Below are 17,723 nucleotides of genomic sequence, written 5' to 3'. Positions count from 1 at the left end.
TTCCGCGTGTACACCATATTTGATTCCGCGTGTACACCATCTTTGATTCCGCGTGTACACCATCTTTGATTCCGCGTGTACACAATCTTTGATTCCGCGTGTACACCATCTTTGATTCCGCGTGTACACAATCTTTGATTCCGCGTACACCATATTTGATTCCGTGTACACAATCTTTGATTCCGCGTGTACACCATCTTTGATTCATGTACACCATATTTGATTCACCATATTTGATTCCGCATGTACACCATATTTGATTCCGCGCGTACACCATATTTGATTCCTCGTGTACACAATCTTTGATTCTGCGTGTACACCATCTTTGATTCCGCGTGTACACCATATTTGATTCCGCGTGTACACCATATTTGATTCCGCGCGTACACCATCTTTGATTCCGCGTGTACACCATCTTTGATTCCGCGTGTACACCATCTTTGATTCTGCGCGTACAAATTCCGTGTGTACACCATATTTGATTCCGCGTGTACACCATATTTGATTCCGCGTGTACACCATATTTGATTCCGCGTGTACACCATCTTTGATTCCGCACGTACACCATCTTTGATTCCTCGTGTACACCATCTTTGATTCCGCGTGTACACCATATTTGATTCCGCGTGTACACCATATTTGATTCAACGTGTACACCATATTTGATTCCGCGTGTACACCATCTTTGATTCCTCGTGTACACCATCTTTGATTCCGCGTGTACACCATCTTTGATTCCGCGTGTGCTGTGTGAGAGGAGGGTGACTGCAGTGTTTGACCCTTACCTGAATGTTGCAGGGAGCTGGTTGTTGACTACCAATAAGCTGTTATGAACGCTTATAGCAAGTCTACATAAGCTATACACTATGCAGAAACATTCTCCACTAGATGCAGACTACATACTGTATTTATAGAACGTGTTGTAACCCTACTAAATGCGCTGTGAAGGGCCTTATAAACATGCATAGTACCTTATAGAGGTGCATTTTTTTTTACCCCTTTTTCTCCCCAATTTCGTAGTGTCCAATTGTTGTAGTAGCTATCTTGTCTCATCGCTACAACTCCCGTACGGGCTCGGGTGAGACAAAGGTTGAAAGTCATGCGTCCTCCGACACACAAGCCGCACTGCTTCTTAACACAGTGAGCATCCAACCCGGAAGCCAGCCCAGCCACACCAATGTGTCGGAGGAAACACCGTGCACCTGGCAACCTTGGTTAGCGCGCACCGCGTCCAGCCCGCCACAGGAGTCACTGGTGCGTGATGAGACAAGGACATCCCTACTGGCCAAGCCCTCCCTAACCCGGACGACGCTAGGCCAATTGTGCGTCGCCCCACGGACATCCCGGTCGCGGCCGGTTACGACAGAGCCTGGGCGCGAACCCAGAGTCTCTGATGGCACAGCTGGCGCTGCAGTACAGCGCCCTTAACCACTGCGCCACCCGAGAGGCAGAGGTGCAGTTTTAAAGCCTTATGAGACATAGTAATGAACAAGAAGTTGTGATATATTGTGAATATCTACTATGTTACATATGTGATAGAGAGAGTCAGCCCCAAAGACAGTGATAGTGTATCTCATTGAGTTTATTAGATGACATTATGGTCAGGCAATGAAGGAGAGAGAGTTTGAAAGAAATATTGAGAAAATAGATATTGGTAGTCTATTGGATGATCTTGTGGTATGGGAAGAGGGTAAGGCTCTGGGTAAATGAAGGAATGTCCATGATGGATGTAGCGGCAGCCATCTTGGGCGAGGCGGGGAGGAAGGTCAGTTTAGACACTTCTCCGTAGGACGAACTGCCGCACTCTTCCTCATCCCTCTCTCGGTTGCCATGACGACTCTGCTCGTCATCTCCTGGGGGGTCGCCCTCCTCCGGCCCAAAACCCACCACCTAGGGAGGGAGGTTGATGTTAGAGCGCACACACACACGCACGCACACAGCTCTTAAACATTGATTACACTGCTTCACCTATGCACACACACTTACATGTACACTGAGTTTCCTGCAGTTGTGTCCGCGGTGCTCCAGATACCAGGATCCCAGCTCTGCTCTGGTCATCTGCTTCAGGGCCTCAATCTACTCACACACACAAACACGTAAGCACACGTAGTCGCACATGAAATGTCTGCAGCAACTACAGAAAGCAACCACTGCAGCAACTACACAATTCTGAAATTGTCCAGTGTGTGTCTCACCTCTCTGTGAAGCCTGTTGAAGACATACTGCTGTGTAGCGACCTCGGCCCAGTTCCTGTCCACCTCCTCTCCCAGGTGTGTGTCCTCACACTCCTTTAGCTTGACCAGCGCAGTCACCTGTACACACACATCTCCAGCTTAACAAGTAAACTCCAGGACACTCATACATATATAGTCAGTCAGAAACACACACCTGTGTGTTGAAGGCACTCTCAGTCAGGGCACTCAACTTCTCTCCAAAGGAAGACAGAAACTCCTCTATCTTCAACTCTACCAGCTCAGTACTGAAAGAAAGATGGAGAGAGAAGGGAAGAGATGGAGAGACGAGATGGAGAGAGAGAGCCCACTGTCATTACTACAAGGGGCATTACAGGTCATCAGAGATAGTACTGCTAGCCTCGGGAAGACCACATCAAAGTCACTGCAGTGCACAATGGCATTGGTTCATACAGTCAGTATGAGGATCTCACTTGAACTTGGTGGCCTGTGTTTCCACCGTGACAGAGAAGCCCAGGACTCCAGATGTGTCTCTGCAGGTTGGATAAACATGATACCTGGAGGAGAGAGACGGAGGGAGAGAGATGGAGAGAGAGGGGTTTAAGTTGACTGAGCCAATTGGAAGCTGGAGAAGGTTTAGACACTGGGACACTCGGGAAGGTTGGGACACTCAGGAAGGTTGGGACACTCAGGAAGGTTGGGACACTCAGGAAGGTTGGGACACTCAGGAAGGTTGGGACACTGGGGTTAACACTCCTACTCTTTCCAGAGGTTCCATGGTCTATTTAGTCACCAGAGAGACAGAGAAGTGTGAAACACAGACACTGACCCCAGAGTCTCTTTTGTCCTGAGGAAGTCAAAGCAGGGCTCCTCCATGTGCATCTGGAACCACAACAATATCAACAACAGAGGTCAGAGGAAGAAGGGATGAGGGGTTAGGGGATTAAAGGATGAATGATTGTTGGTGTACTCACCACCAGCAGCTCCATCAGTGTGTGTTCTCTGAGGGTTTTCAGACCAGACTGGAGAGAGAGAGGGGGAGAAGGGGAGAGGAAGAGAAGAGAGTGAATGAATGTCAGAGGCGAGTAAATCAGTCATGAACAGATGAATTGTACCAGTGTGTGTGTGTGTACCTGGTAGTAGACTGTGACCTCTGAGTTGGGGTCTTCCTTGTTCAGTGCTTTGACCTTACAGACGTGCTGTTTCAGAGGCAGCTCCACCACTCTAAACAACACTGGGACCTCTGCTGGCAGCTTGGAGAACTGCAGCTTACTGACAGACAGACGAAGACAGCGAGAGAGGACAGCAAAGATAGTTGTGTGTGTGTGTGTGTGTGTGTGTGTGTGTGTGTGTGTGTGTGTGTGTGTGTGTGTGTGTGTGTGTGTGTGTGTGTGTGTGTGTGTGTGTGTGTGTGTGTTTGTGTATAAACTTACTCAGTGACGTACTGCAGGAACTGGATTGACTCCTGTAGAGAAAACAGATCCCACTTTAATAAACGGCAGAAATCATACAAGAGGGTTTAGTGGAAAGGGTGTGTAATGTGTGTGTGTGTGTGTGTGTTTTCATGGTCCAGTCACCTGGCTAGTGAAGTTCCCCTGCACCAGTCCCTCTGCATAGAGCTGAGTCTTGAAGGTTCTGCTGAACTCCATCAGTTGTTCTACAGTCAGACCACCGTCTGCCAGCGCCTGGTACTTCTCTACCATGGACCAGCGACCATGCTCCAGGACCAACAACCGCACGTCCCTGAGAGTGTGTGTTTGGTGGGGGAGAGAGAAGACAATGGTGAGATGGGACACACACCAACAAACAGACCCACACACACACACGCGTGACGTACTTGCCCAGTTTCTCAGGTCGTATGAGGATGTTGAAATAGGCCTTTTTGAGCTGCTCAGAGAACATATTGAAGACATCTTGACAGGCAGAGAAGTCAGCCAGATGGTCCAGGATCAGATGGAACAGGAGCTACAGAGGAGGGAACACCATCATCATCATCATCATCCTCGTGTGTGAGTGTGGTGTGTGTGGCGCGGTGCAGTGTGTCTGGGTCTAACTCACAGGCAGTTTGTGGTTGAAGCCCTTGACCTTGATAACCAGTCCGTGTTCTCCTACTGACAGCTTGTAGTCCAGCTGGGCCACGTCAGCCTGGTAGGCTGGCTCTGCTAGGTTATGACCCAGTATGTTCACTAGCAGGTCAAATAACACCAGGCTAGGGAGGGGGAGAGAGAGCAGAGGGGCAGGGTGAGAGCGAGAGAGAGAGAGGAAGTGGCAGGTGGAGAGAGGGGAGGGAGTGAGAGAGAGAGAGGAAGGGGCAGGTGGAGAGAGGGGAGGGAGTGAGAGAGAGAGGGGGAAAGGAGGGTTGGGGATGAGAGAGAGTGGAGAGAGGGAGATAAGCAGAGAGAAACAGGATTAAAAAACTGTGTAAAACAGTTCCTAGCTATGGCTGCATTCTTGAGAGGCTAGCAGTTTTGGCACAATCTCTACCTGTGAATCAATTGTTGGCTAATGGCTAACTAAACCCTGGACTTACTTCCTGGCTGACTGCTGGATGACCGGAGAGATGAGATGGAAGCGGATGTACGCTGAAGGAGAGAGAGTAGAAACGACAGATCAACGGAGAGAGAGTATAAACGTCAGATCAACCGAGAGAGTAGAAACGACAGATCAACCGAGAGAGTAGAAACGACAGATCAACGGAGAGAGTAGAAACGACAGATCAACGGAGAGAGTAGAAACGACAGATCAGCGGAGAGAGAGTAGAAATGACAGATCAGCAAAGGAGAGAGAGTAGAAACGACAGATGAACGGAGAGAGAGTAGAAACGACAGATCAACGGAGAGAGTAGAAATGACAGATCAGCAAAGGAGAGAGAGTAGAAACGACAGATCAACGGAGAGAGAGTAGAAACGACAGATCAACGGAGAGAGAAACGACAGATCAACGAAACGACAGATCAAAAGGAGAGAGAGTAGAAACGGAGAGAGAGTAGAAATGACAGATCAACGGAGAGAGAAATGACAGATCAGAAAGGAGAGAGAGTAGAAACGACAGATCAACGGAGCAAAGAGAGTAGAAATGACAGATCAGGAAAGGAGATCAAAGGAGAGAGAAAAACGACAGATCAAAGGAAGAGAGTAGAAAAACGACAGATCAATGGAAAGGAGAGAGAGTAGAAATGAAAGGAGAGAGTAGAAACGAGAGATCAAAGGAGAGAGAGTAGAAACGATCAGCAAAGGAGAGAGAGTAGAAACAACAGATGACAGATCAGCAAAGGAGAGAGAGTAGAAACGACAGATCAAAGGAGAGAGAGTAGAAACGACAGATCAAAGGAGAGAGAGTAGAAACGACAGATCAAAGGAGAGAGAGTAGAAACGACAGATCAAAGGAGAGAGAGTAGAAACGACAGATCAGCAAAGGAGAGAGAGTAGAAACGACAGATCAGCAAAGGAGAGAGAGTAGAAACGACAGATCAGCAAAGGAGAGAGAGTAGAAACGACAGATCAAAGGAGAGAGAGTAGAAACGACAGATCAAAGGAGAGAGAGTCAGAAAGGAGAGAGAGTAGAAACGACAGATCAGCAAGAGGAGATCAGAGAGTAGAAATGACAGACAGAAAGGAGAGAGAGTCAAGATGGAGAGAGAGAAACGACAGATCAGCAAAGGAAATGACAGATCAGCGGAGAGAGAGTAGAAATGACAGATCAAAGGAGAGAGAGTAGAAACAGACAGATCAGATCAAAGGAGAGAGAAACGACAGATCAACGGAGAGAGAGTAGAAACGACAGATCAAAGGAGAGAGAGTAGAAATGACAGATCAGAAAGGAGAGAGTCAAAGGAGAGAGAGTAGAAATGACAGATCAACGGAGAGAGTAGAAATGACAGATCAGCAAAGGAGAGAGAGTAGAAACGACAAAGATCAGATCAAAGGAGAGAGAGTAGAAACGACAGATCAAAGGAGAGAGAGTAGAAACGACAGATCAGCAAAGGAGAGAGAGTAGAAACGACAGATCAAAGGAGAGAGAGTAGAAACGACAGATCAAAGGAGAGAGAGTAGAAACGACAGATCAGCAAAGGAGAGAGAGTAGAAACGACAGATCAAAGCAAAGGAGGAGAGAGTAGAAACGACAGATCAAAGGAGAGAGAGTAGAAACGACAGATCAGCAAAGGAGAGAGAGTAGAAACGACAGATCAAAGGAGAGAGAGTAGAAACGACAGATCAAAGGAGAGTAGAAGCAAAGGAGAGAGAGTAGACAGATCGACAGAAAGGAGAGAGAGTCAAGATCAGCAAAGGAGAGAGAGTAGAAACGACAGATCAGCAAAGGAGAGAGAGTAGAAACGACAGATCAAAGGAGAGAGAGTAGAAACGACAGATCAGCAAAGGAGAGAGAGTAGAAACGACAGATCAAAGGAGAGAGAGTAGAAACGACAGATCAAAGGAGAGAGAGTAGAAACGACAGATCAAAGGAGAGAGAGTAGAAACGACAGATCAAAGGAGAGAGAGTAGAAATGACAGATCAAAGGAGAGAGAGTAGAAACGACAGATCAGCAAAGGAGAGAGAGTAGAAACGACAGATCAATGAAAGTAAAGTTATTGACCATTTTAATTGTTCACTTTTGTAGTAACTCAACCAATCAAATGTATTTTATAAAGCCCTTTATACATCAGCAGAAGAACAGTTGCCAGGAAAAACTCCCTAGAAGGAAGGAACCTATGAAGAAACCTAGAGAGGAACCAGACTCAGAGGGGTGAACAGTTTTCTACTGGCTGTACCAGATAGAGATTAAGGCAAAACTCCACCCAAAAACAATATTTTGGTATTCGTTTCACTAGTCCTTTGTTGATATAGTCCCAAAATGTTTTGCATGTCAGCAATCATGTTTTCAAGATAAATAACATTCAAAATACAGAAATTCATGCCAGTATGATGCAAGTTATAAAGTGCTGAGATTTTTGGACTATATCAACAATGGATTAATGAAACAAATACCAAAAGTTTTTGGGTGGAGTTTTCCTTTAAGAGAACATGTGGACATTGACGCCAGATTGTGTGTGTTTTTGTGTTATAAAGTAGTTACTTTGAAACACACACACACACACACACTAGGGCTGGCACAATTACCGTACGGATGAAAACCATTTTGAAAATAAAATAACCGTCATCATTTTTGTTTTTGGGGTACGAAGAGGACGGCCTGGAATTTGTGCGGTGGAGTCCGTTTCTGCTGTAACACGTACTCTAAACAGCGCAACGAAACTTTGTTGCTCCTAGTGGAAACAAGCAAGATGTTGCAGCAAACGAGTCGTCGGTTGCCTAGGAAACGGCAGCACACATGAAAAGAACGGGCTTTTGGAACCATAGAATTATCAATTAGAATAATCCTTTAATAGGCTCTATATGCTTGGAATTTCTTACCCTGGCAATTTGACTGGTAAACTCATGGGTACACTAGGGATGGCTGCATGGTATTGGGATGTAACGGCTTCCATGGTCATGTAGAATGTTAATTCAAATGATGTTAACTGATGTGGCTCTTGTAATAAAATGCATTTTTTGTAACGTCAGTTGAGTTGAATCAAAGATTTTCAACTATATTGACAAGATAGTGGAGTGACCGCTCTAACAATGGAAATATATGTCCTCAAATTTGAAAGGCATTCAGGTGGGACCATTCTAGCCAATGAGAGGGCAGATACGTGTGGGTGAACAACAGGCACAACTGATATAATTTGTTTTTTTCCAACCTGGCCAAATTCCACGTGCGTCCACTTATATCAGAGCATTCGTAACAACCTAACCATTACGAAACATATATTTGATCAAATAAGCCTCACGTAGCAATATAGCAATTATATATTTTTGTTGACCAAATTCAACACGCTCTCATTAACCTCCATACAAAAAGTTCCTCACTTCTTGGTCTTATTTTCGTGGATAGAATTTTATGCGGAGTAAACCCTCTCGCTTTGCCTCTTCTTCTCTGGTTGAACTAATAAACCACGGCACATATTGATGGTTACACTCGCAATGATTACCAGTCCACCCATGATGCCATAATTGACTTGAATGGGGACGCCCATTCAATTTTTTAAAATTACTATTCAAATGTTTATTACGGAGATTGCGTCATTTGGATGACCAATTACCATCATCCAAAATTCCTTGTCCGTCACAGTCCTAACACACACACACCTTTGGGTATGTTGAACTTGTTGTCCTTCTTGTACCAGAGGCATCATCGGTCGTTGGCAGTTACTCTGACTGGCAGCTCAGTATCAGGACAGTCAGACAGCTTCAGGCTGAAATCAGTCGCTGGAAGTAAGAAACAAAATATGAGGAAGGTTCACAACACGCAAACACACAGACACACACACACACACACACACACACACACACACACACACACACACACACACTAACCGATGAACTTGTTCTCGACAGGGAGGTGCAGGTCAGAGTTGTGCTCAAAGTCTCCGTGCCAGCGCTCTCTCCACTCCTGTTGGATATCTGGACAGAGAAAAGAGACAACTATCAGGATACCCTCTCTCTCTCTACATACTGGGACCATGTTGACATGATCTGGTCCTCTAATAATGCAAACACATAGAGGGCCTTCAGAAAGTATACCTACATCTTGACCTTTTCCACATCTTGTTGTGTTACAGCCTGAATTTCAAATGGATTCAATTGAGGTTTTGTGTCACTGGTCTACACACCATACCCCATACTGTCAAAGTGGAATAATGTTTTTCAACATCTTTTACAAATGAATTAATAATGAAAAGCTTAAATGTCTTGAGTAAATACGTATTCGGCCCCTAAAAGCCTAAATACGATCAGGAGTAAACATTTTCTTAACAAGTCACAAAATAAATTGCATGGACTCACTCTGTGATGAATAATAGTGTTTAACATGATTTTTGAATGACTACCTCATCTCTGTACCCCACACACACAGATAATTGTAAGGTCCCTCAGTCGAGCAGTACATTTCAAGCACAGATTCAACCGCAAAGACCAGGGAGGTTTTCCAATGCTTCGCAAAGAAGGGCACCATTGGAAGATCAACACACCCAGTCACAACAAAGACACAAGTGTCCTTCCTAACTCAGTTGCCAGTGAGGAAGGGAACCAGTTACAGAGTTTAATGGCTGTGATAGGAGAAAACTGAGAATGTATCAACAACATTGTAGTTGCTCCACAACACTAGCCTGTACAGAATAAAAAATGTTACAAAGCACCTGCTTCCATTAAGGCATTAAAGTAAAACTGAAAAACATGTGGCAAAGAAATAAACTTTATGTCCTGAATAGAAAGCGTTATGTTTGGGCCAAATCCAACACAACACATCACTGAGTACCACTCTTCATATTTTCAAAAATGGTGGTGGCTGCAACATGTTATTGGTATGCTTGTCAACGGCATGACTAGGATAAAAAGAAACGGAATAGAGCAAAGCACCGGCAATATCCTAGAGGAAAACCTGGTTCAGTCTGCTTTCCAACAGACACTGCTGACAAATTCACCTTTCAACAGGACATTAACCTAAAACACTTATCTACACTAGAGTTGTTTACCAAGACAATATTGAATGTCCCTGAATGGCCTAGTTACAGCTTTGACTTAAAATCGTCTTGAAAATCTATGGCAAGATGTGAAAATGGCTGTCCTAGCAATGATTAACAACCAACTTGACAGAGCTTGAAGAATTTTAAAAAGAATCATGTGCAAATATTGTACAATCCAAGTGTACAAAGCTCTTAGTGACCCAGAAAGACTCACAGCTATAATCACTGCCAAAGGTGCTTCTAACATGTATTGACTCAGGGATGTGAATACTTCTGTAAATACATTTCTAAAAACATGTTTTCAGTTTGTCATTATGGGGTATGGTGTGTAGATGGGTGAGAGAAAAATGTATATTTAATCCATTTTGAATTCAGGCTGTAACACAACAAAATGTAGAATAGGACAAGTGGTGTGAATACTTTCTGAAGGCACTGTAGTAGGCATGTATGTATGTATGTATGTATGTATGTATGTATGTATGTATGTATGTATGTATCACCCTCTACGCTGTAGTGTGTCCCAAACCATTTCTCCCTGAGGGGACAGTGGCCTTCATGGTCTGGAGAGAGCAGCAACAGGTTGGATCTGTCTGGAGTCAGCAAGGACAGGGCCGCACTGATCACCTACACACACACTAAATACTTTATTTGAATCAACAAATCACATTCAAGAATCATTCAAACATTTCAAAGGTCTTTGTGTGCATGGACACTTAAGGATACAGAAAGCACCTTCTCCACACACACACACACACACACACACACACACACACACACACACACACACACACACACACACACACACACACACACACACACACACACACAGATTAGCTTAGTAAGCAAGGAAAGGGCCACAACAATCACCTAAACACACACACACACAGTCCGTACCTCAGGTGAATACTGGAACATGAGCTGGTCTCCGGTGAGGAAGTGTTCTTTAGGAAACAGCTGCATGTTCTCACAGATATCCTCCACATACTCTATAGGGTCCGTCTGAAACACACAGGGGTGCATCGCTTGGTTGGAATTCATTCCTGTACTTGTAGATAGGAGGAGAATGTTAGTAGTATTTACCTGTTCCTGGTAGTGAAACTCATTGGCTTCAATCTTTTGAATCTCCTCATAGATCCTACAAACATAGAGAGAGAAAGAGAGAGAGTGAGAGATAGAGAGATAGATACTCATATACTGTATAAATAAAGCACATATTCTGCATTTCACATGCCTATAATAAAGCCCTAATCACACAGAGACACTACCGGTGTTGGGGGCCCAGGCTCTGCATCATCTTGAGGTACTGGAAGACCAGGTGAGCCACCTGAAGAGAAACACAGATAATGTGTGTACTGTGTACCAATAGTCTGTGTATGTACGTTTTACTATACTTGTGAGTACCAAAAGTGCTCACTAGAATAGTAAGCCAACTAAAATTCAGAGAAGTGAGGACATTTTGCCAGTCCTCACTTGTAAAAATACAATTTTAGGCTTAGGGGTTAGGTTTATAACTAGGGTTAGGGAAAATAGGATTTTGAATGTGTGTGTGTGTGTGTGTGTGTGTGTGTGTGTGTGTGTGTGTGTGTGTGTGTGTGTGTGTGTGTGTGTGTGTGTGTGTAACCTGGTAGAAGTTCTGAAATCCTTGGTCAGTGAGTGTGTACCAACCTGGTAGAAGTTCTGGAATCCTTGGTCAGTGACTGTGTACCAACCTGGTAGAAGTTCTGGAATCCTTGGTCAGTGACTGTGTACCAACCTGGTAGAAGTTCTGAAATCCTTGGTCAGTGACTGTGTACCAACCTGGTAGAAGTTCTGGAATCCTTGGTCAGTGACTGTGTACCAACCTGGTAGAAGTTCTGAAATCCTTGGTCAGTGACTGTGTACCAACCTGGTAGAAGTTCTGGAATCCTTGGTCAGTGACTGTGTACCAACCTGGTAGAAGTTCTGAAATCCTTGGTCAGTGACTGTGTACCAACCTGGTAGAAGTTCTGGAATCCTTGGTCAGTGAGTGTGTACCAACCTGGTAGAAGTTCTGGAATCCTTGGTCAGTGACTGTGTACCAACCTGGTAGAAGTTCTGAAATCCTTGGTCAGTGACTGTGTACCAACCTGGTAGAAGTTCTGGAATCCTTGGTCAGTGACTGTGTACCAACCTGGTAGAAGTTCTGGAATCCTTGGTCAGTGAGTGTGATGGAGATGGAGAAGATGGAGTAGGTAGAGTTCTGGTCAAAGCCTGTTTCACTGTTCCCTCCAAACAGAGCCATGGCCCAGCACCTACACACACACACACCTCAGCACAGTTACCACATAAACATAGCTATAAAGTGGTGCATTATGGGTTATGTAGTACTGTATGCCGTAGTTCTGACTCACTTCCTCCTGAGAATTGATAGGATGCTGCCTGTGCCCTCGTGACCAATCAGCCAAGAGATGTAGTGGAGAGGCTTCACCCTGAGAGAGTGAGCGAGAGAGAGATGTAGAGAGAGAACAGGATGAGGGGATGGAGAGAGGCAGAAACAGTGAGGCAGAGAGAGAGGTGCATCATCAACTGTAGTATCTCTCCTGTAGTTCCTCTGTTATAAAGCTGTATTATCTGTAATAGCTGTATTATATGTAGTAGCTGTATTATCTGTAATAGCTGTATTATATGTAGTAGCTGTATTATCTGTAATAGCTGTATTATCTGTAATAGCTGTATTATATGTAGCGAGAGAGAGACATGTAGAGATTATATTAGCTGTATTATCTGTATTACCTGTATTATCTGGAGTACCTGTATTATATACCTGTATTATCCGTTGCAGCTGTATTATCTGTAATAGCTGTATTATCCGTGGTAGCTGTATTATCTGTAATAGCTGTATTATCTGTGGTAGCTGTATTATCTGTAGCAGCTGTATTATGTGTAATAGCTGTATTATATGTAGTACCTGTATTATATACCTGTATTATCTGTAGTAGCTGTATTATCTGTATTTTCTGTCATAGCTGTATTATCTGTATTTTATGTCATAGCTGTATTATATGTAGTAGCTGTATTATCTGTAGCAGCTGTATTTTCTGTAGTAGCTGTATTTTCTGTAGCAGCTGTATTTTCTGTAGCAGCTGTATTTTCTGTAGCAGCTGTATTATCTGTAGCAGCTGTATTATCTGTAGCAGTATAGCTGTATTATCTGTAATATTTATAGTAGCTGTATTATCTGTAATAGCTGCATTGTCTGTAGTAGCTGTATTATCTGTAATAGCTGTATGATCTGTAGAAGCTATATTATATGTATTATCTGTAGCAGTATAACTGTATTGTCTGTAGTAGCTGTATTATCTGTAATATTTATAGTAGCTGTATTATCTGTAATATCTGTAATAGCTGTATTATCTGTAGTAGCTGTAGTAGCTGTACTATTTGTAATAGCTGTACTATCTGGAGTAGCTGTATTATCTGTAGTAGCTGTAGTAGCTGTACTATTTGTAATAGCTGTACTATCTGTAATAGCTGTATTATCTGTAGTAGCTGTAATAGCTGTACTATTTGTAATAGCTGTACTATCTGGAGTAGCTGTATTATCTATAGTTGTGTTTCTTACCTGTAGTGTTTCTCCTGAGGAGGCAGGGACCAGGTGATGGTCAGAGCATGGACCTTCCTCACAGGAACAACTGAAACACACAGCTATGTCTTACTACACTTGTGAGCATATCTTTTTGGGAACCAACAATTGATTCCCATTCAAAATCCTGTTTTCAGTGAGCTGAACTGAAGCAGTATGGCTCTAATGGAGATCAGGAGAGAAGGCTGTGCAGGTCAGCTCAATAGAGCAGGTGTTCCTACCTCTGTACAGCTTGTTGAAGGCTGGAGTATTAAAGGGATCCAGCAGCTCAGAGAAGTCCAGCTTGGGCTGAGCACTGAGGAACAGGGTTCAGTAAGTGTTCGCTAAATGGCCATATTATAATATGAATGGATGAATGGTGAGGGATTCATCTACAGCTGAGACTCACTTGTTGGGCACTCCACTGAAGATCTCCTTCACCCACTCCTCTAGAGTGTCCAGCTTCTCTACACACAACAGAGGAGGACAACAGAGTTACATGTGTGACTGAGCAGCCGGTCCCCCTCTGTCTGTCTGTCTGTCTGTCTGTCTGTCTGTCTGTCTGTCTGTCTGTCTGTCTGTCCCCTCCCTCTGTCTGTCTGTCTGTCTGTCCCTGTCCCTCCCTCCCTCCCTCCCTGTCTGTCTGTCTGTCTGTCTGTCTGTCTGTCTGTCTGTCTGTCTGTGCGTCACCTTTAGACTGCACAGCCAGGGTCATGTAGTGGGCAGAGTAATGTCTCTTCCAGAAGGAGCGGAGCCTCTTGTAAACATTGATCCTCTTTTTCCTGGGCTCTGTCTTCAGAGTCTGGGCGTTACCTGGGGAAACCATGACAACCACCAGTTGAAACCATGACAACAGCTCAGTCACATACCACAATTACACAACATCTGTCTTGTTTACACATGACAACACAGTACACAGAGTAGTTAATGTGTGTGTGTGTCTGCCCTCACCCCAGCAGAACTTGCCCATGGGGTGACCTGGCTTCGCTAGACTCCCAAACAACATCTCTTTCCTGTGAGAGTCAGACGGCTTAGCCAGTTGGTACTCTGATAAAAGAGAGAAGGGGGAGCAGGTCACTACATAACCAGTGCATAAGGTCTGAATAAGGACAAAAACTAAAAATTATTCCTAGAATGCCTCTCACCAGAGTCGACAGCTTCCACCTCCCTGTCGATGGCGTCCCGGATCATCAGAGGACAGATGAAGAACTGGGCCCACCTGGAGACAGCCAATCACAGACAGGTACAGAGTGAGATGGACTAATCCGAATCAAGAGACAAGGCACAGAGACTATAATGGTGGTGTGTTGCTGACCTGTCCAGAGCCTCTCTGAATTTCTTTCTCTGGACGTCAAACTGGAAGACGGTTCTCTCACAGTCCGTGGAGGCGTTGTCACTGCCCCCATGTTTCTTCAGGAAGGCATCGAAACCATTCTCTGATGGGTACTTCTCACTGCCCATGAACACCACTACAGGAGGAGAGAGGGAGGAGAGGAGAAAAGAGAGGGAGGAGAGAGAGGAGAGAGGGAGGAGAGGAGAGAGGGAGGAGAGGGTGAGGAGAGAGGGAGGAGAGGGAGAGGGAGAGGAGAGAGGGAGAGGAGAGAGAGAGGGAGGAGAGGGAGAGGAGAGAGAGAGGAGAGGAGAAAAGAGAGGGAGAGAGGAGAGGAGAGAGGGAGGAGAGGGAGAGGAGAGAGGGAGGGAAGGGAGAGTGTCACAAACACAGCATTGAATCAGATTTATCACAACAAAACAAACAATCTCATCCTTAAGGTTCAAGGGTCATCATACTCACTGTGTTCCAGGAAATGGGCAAGGCCTGGGAGGTCATTAGGGTCACTGAAGCTGCCAATACCCACACACAGCGCTGCTGCAGACTGACACACACACACAAACACACAATCATCAATACCCTTATTACTATTGCTGCTAATGTGCTGTTATTTCCTCTTCAGGTCACCCTCTCACCTGTTTCTCTGAGTGTCCCTTCTTCCTCTTCCCTCCATCCTTGTCATCCTCAAAGTCACTGTCCTTGTCATCTTCATCTTCTTCAGACTCGTCCTCTGTTCCCTCTCCTGAGTCTTCTTCCTCCTCTTCCTCCTCCTCCAGTTCCTCCTCCTCCTCTGATTCGTCATCTCCAGAGGAGGTGGGACCAGTGAAATCTGAAATTAGCATAACTCGAAGCCCATTGGTCAGCTCAATGTACCTGTGGGAGGGGTTAGACAGAGGTAAACAATATTCTCTTATCCTAAGATGCTGACACAACCACACACACAATTTGACCCTCCAGCTGTTTACTTTTTACTGCGTGCGAGACTCGCAGACAGACAAACAGACAGATGGAAAGAAGGACAAACCCAGTCTCTCTCTCTCACACAGTCCCCCCCCCACACACACACACACACACACACACACACAAGGTAAACGTTGATGTTACCTGTACTGTTTGGGGTCACTAGGGGACTTGATGATCTCTGGGTCTCCAGTGTTCTCTCCTCCTCCATCCCCTGCTTCCTGGACTTGGACCTTTGGCCCTGGCTCAGCTTCCTCTCTTTCTTCTTCTCTTTCCTCCCCTCGGTCCGGTCCGGTACTAGAGCCACTGGCCGAGGTACTTCTGGACTTGTTGGTCTGTGGCATTCTGAATAGCGACGACACTTTGGCACTGTGAGGCGACAACAGCGGGCCACGGTGAATAGGACACAGGGAAACCAATAGACAGGTTATTCAACTCCAGGTCTGGAGGGACTCTTCTCTACTTGGAAGTTCATTCATGTCACTGATCGGGCAGAGAGTCCATTCACCTTGTGTGCCAGGTCTGAGTCAGTTACCTGATTAGCAGGGAAGGATGACAACCACATGGGTTTGGGCCCTGGAACTGAATGGCCCTGCTCTACTGGCCAACACTGTGACACTGCGTGTCACTCTAAGGACAGCAATGGTGATGGGCTGGACTTCATTTCATTTAAAAGTATTGCTTAAGCTAGACTACCCAGAGAATATTGTATTTTAATGACATGTCTGTCAAGAAGTGCAATAAATGACAGTTATTGAAAGGAAGACTCTGTGACTCAAACATCTATGTGTTAGTTTGATCAGCTGTCAAAAAAGGATGGTCATGCCAGACACATTCAACAGATGCAATGACAGTGATGATGAGGCGACAATACATCTATTCACCCAACGCCCGTATTCAGCTGTGTGTCAGCTGAAAAAACAACCCCAGTGCCCTACACTGCACGGTCCCCGGCTCGCCTCTCTGCGGGCTTTATGTAGGCTCAGTCAGCACTGCAAGTCAGCCAACTTATATCGCTAGCAGCAAACTGTAGCAAGCGAGACATCGGTTACAACATGGCAATAAGATGCAATATACAGTAACACAGAGATAGCAGGCTACAGGCGACTTCACCACGGTCGACCGACAACAGTCTATCAAAAAGCCTCAGACTTTTCTAGGGCAAGCGACTCACACACAACACATGTCAAACCCCACCCAACATTTCTACTACGGGAACGTATACTTCAAATCGGTTCTATGTCCTAGAAATGACACTTGTGTTTTTTCAAGTTTGACAGCTAACGAAGTAGTGTTGGTCCCGGAGATGTTTCCATACCTTGCTTCCTGGTATCACAGGGATGGAAACTTGTGTTCCCCCTGCATATGGTAGGATGATTATTTTTGCCATAAGGGGCGGCTTGATTCGTCGAAAACGAAGAGCATTTCAACATTGCAACATTTGATTGCTCCGAAACAAGGCAGACACACCCGAGGGCGTGATTAGGGGAACTTTGAACGATCGTGATTGGGCAAAAATACCCGCGACACGTGGGAACTTCTCCACTCTTCACACTGTGGTTACATTGTAGCAGCAACACGAGACTGTTTGTTACATTGCAACGAACAAATACTGTATCACTAGGAGCAACAACAAAATTGACTATGTCGACAAGTTGTCTGGCAGGACATATACTTACCACAGACCCGCATTACAGCAGTCCATAATGAGTTTATATTTTTCAGCACCCATTCATTGCATCGAGGTAGTTACAGTCGCTAGTTGGCTTGTCCATGGATAGGCTTGAGATAGGCTACTTACTGTACATTGTGATGCAGACACAGTAGAATACAATTGATACGTTCTATTAAATTGCTTCCTAAATTCCAAACCTTCCAGTGGCAGTGTTAAGCCGCTAGGGGGTAGGCGACAACAGGCAGATATTGATATAGTTTGTCTGTTGATGGTCTGTAGGCTTTACAGTTCAACGTGCGAGCCGAGGTAAAGCTGGTTTCAGGTTGGATATTCCACGGATATTCGCCTGTCGTTTTCCTTACGTCCACCAACAGCAGTTAGGGACCATCAACATAGTGACAAATGACATTTTTCAAATTTC

The 17,723-nt window shown here is 45.0% G+C and overlaps 1 pseudogene; it reads right to left on the bottom strand.

Annotated features, from left to right (window-relative positions):
- Positions 1-1,564: 1,564 nt before the first annotated feature.
- On the bottom strand, positions 1,565-17,463 carry LOC118373150 (nardilysin-like; annotated as a pseudogene).
- Positions 17,464-17,723: the final 260 nt, after the last annotated feature.

Source organism: Oncorhynchus keta, chromosome 30, assembly GCF_023373465.1.
Source record: "Oncorhynchus keta strain PuntledgeMale-10-30-2019 chromosome 30, Oket_V2, whole genome shotgun sequence".
NCBI lineage: Eukaryota > Metazoa > Chordata > Actinopteri > Salmoniformes > Salmonidae > Oncorhynchus > Oncorhynchus keta.
Note: the sequence above shows the minus strand (reverse complement) of the source record. Positions and strands in the feature narration are given on the sequence as shown.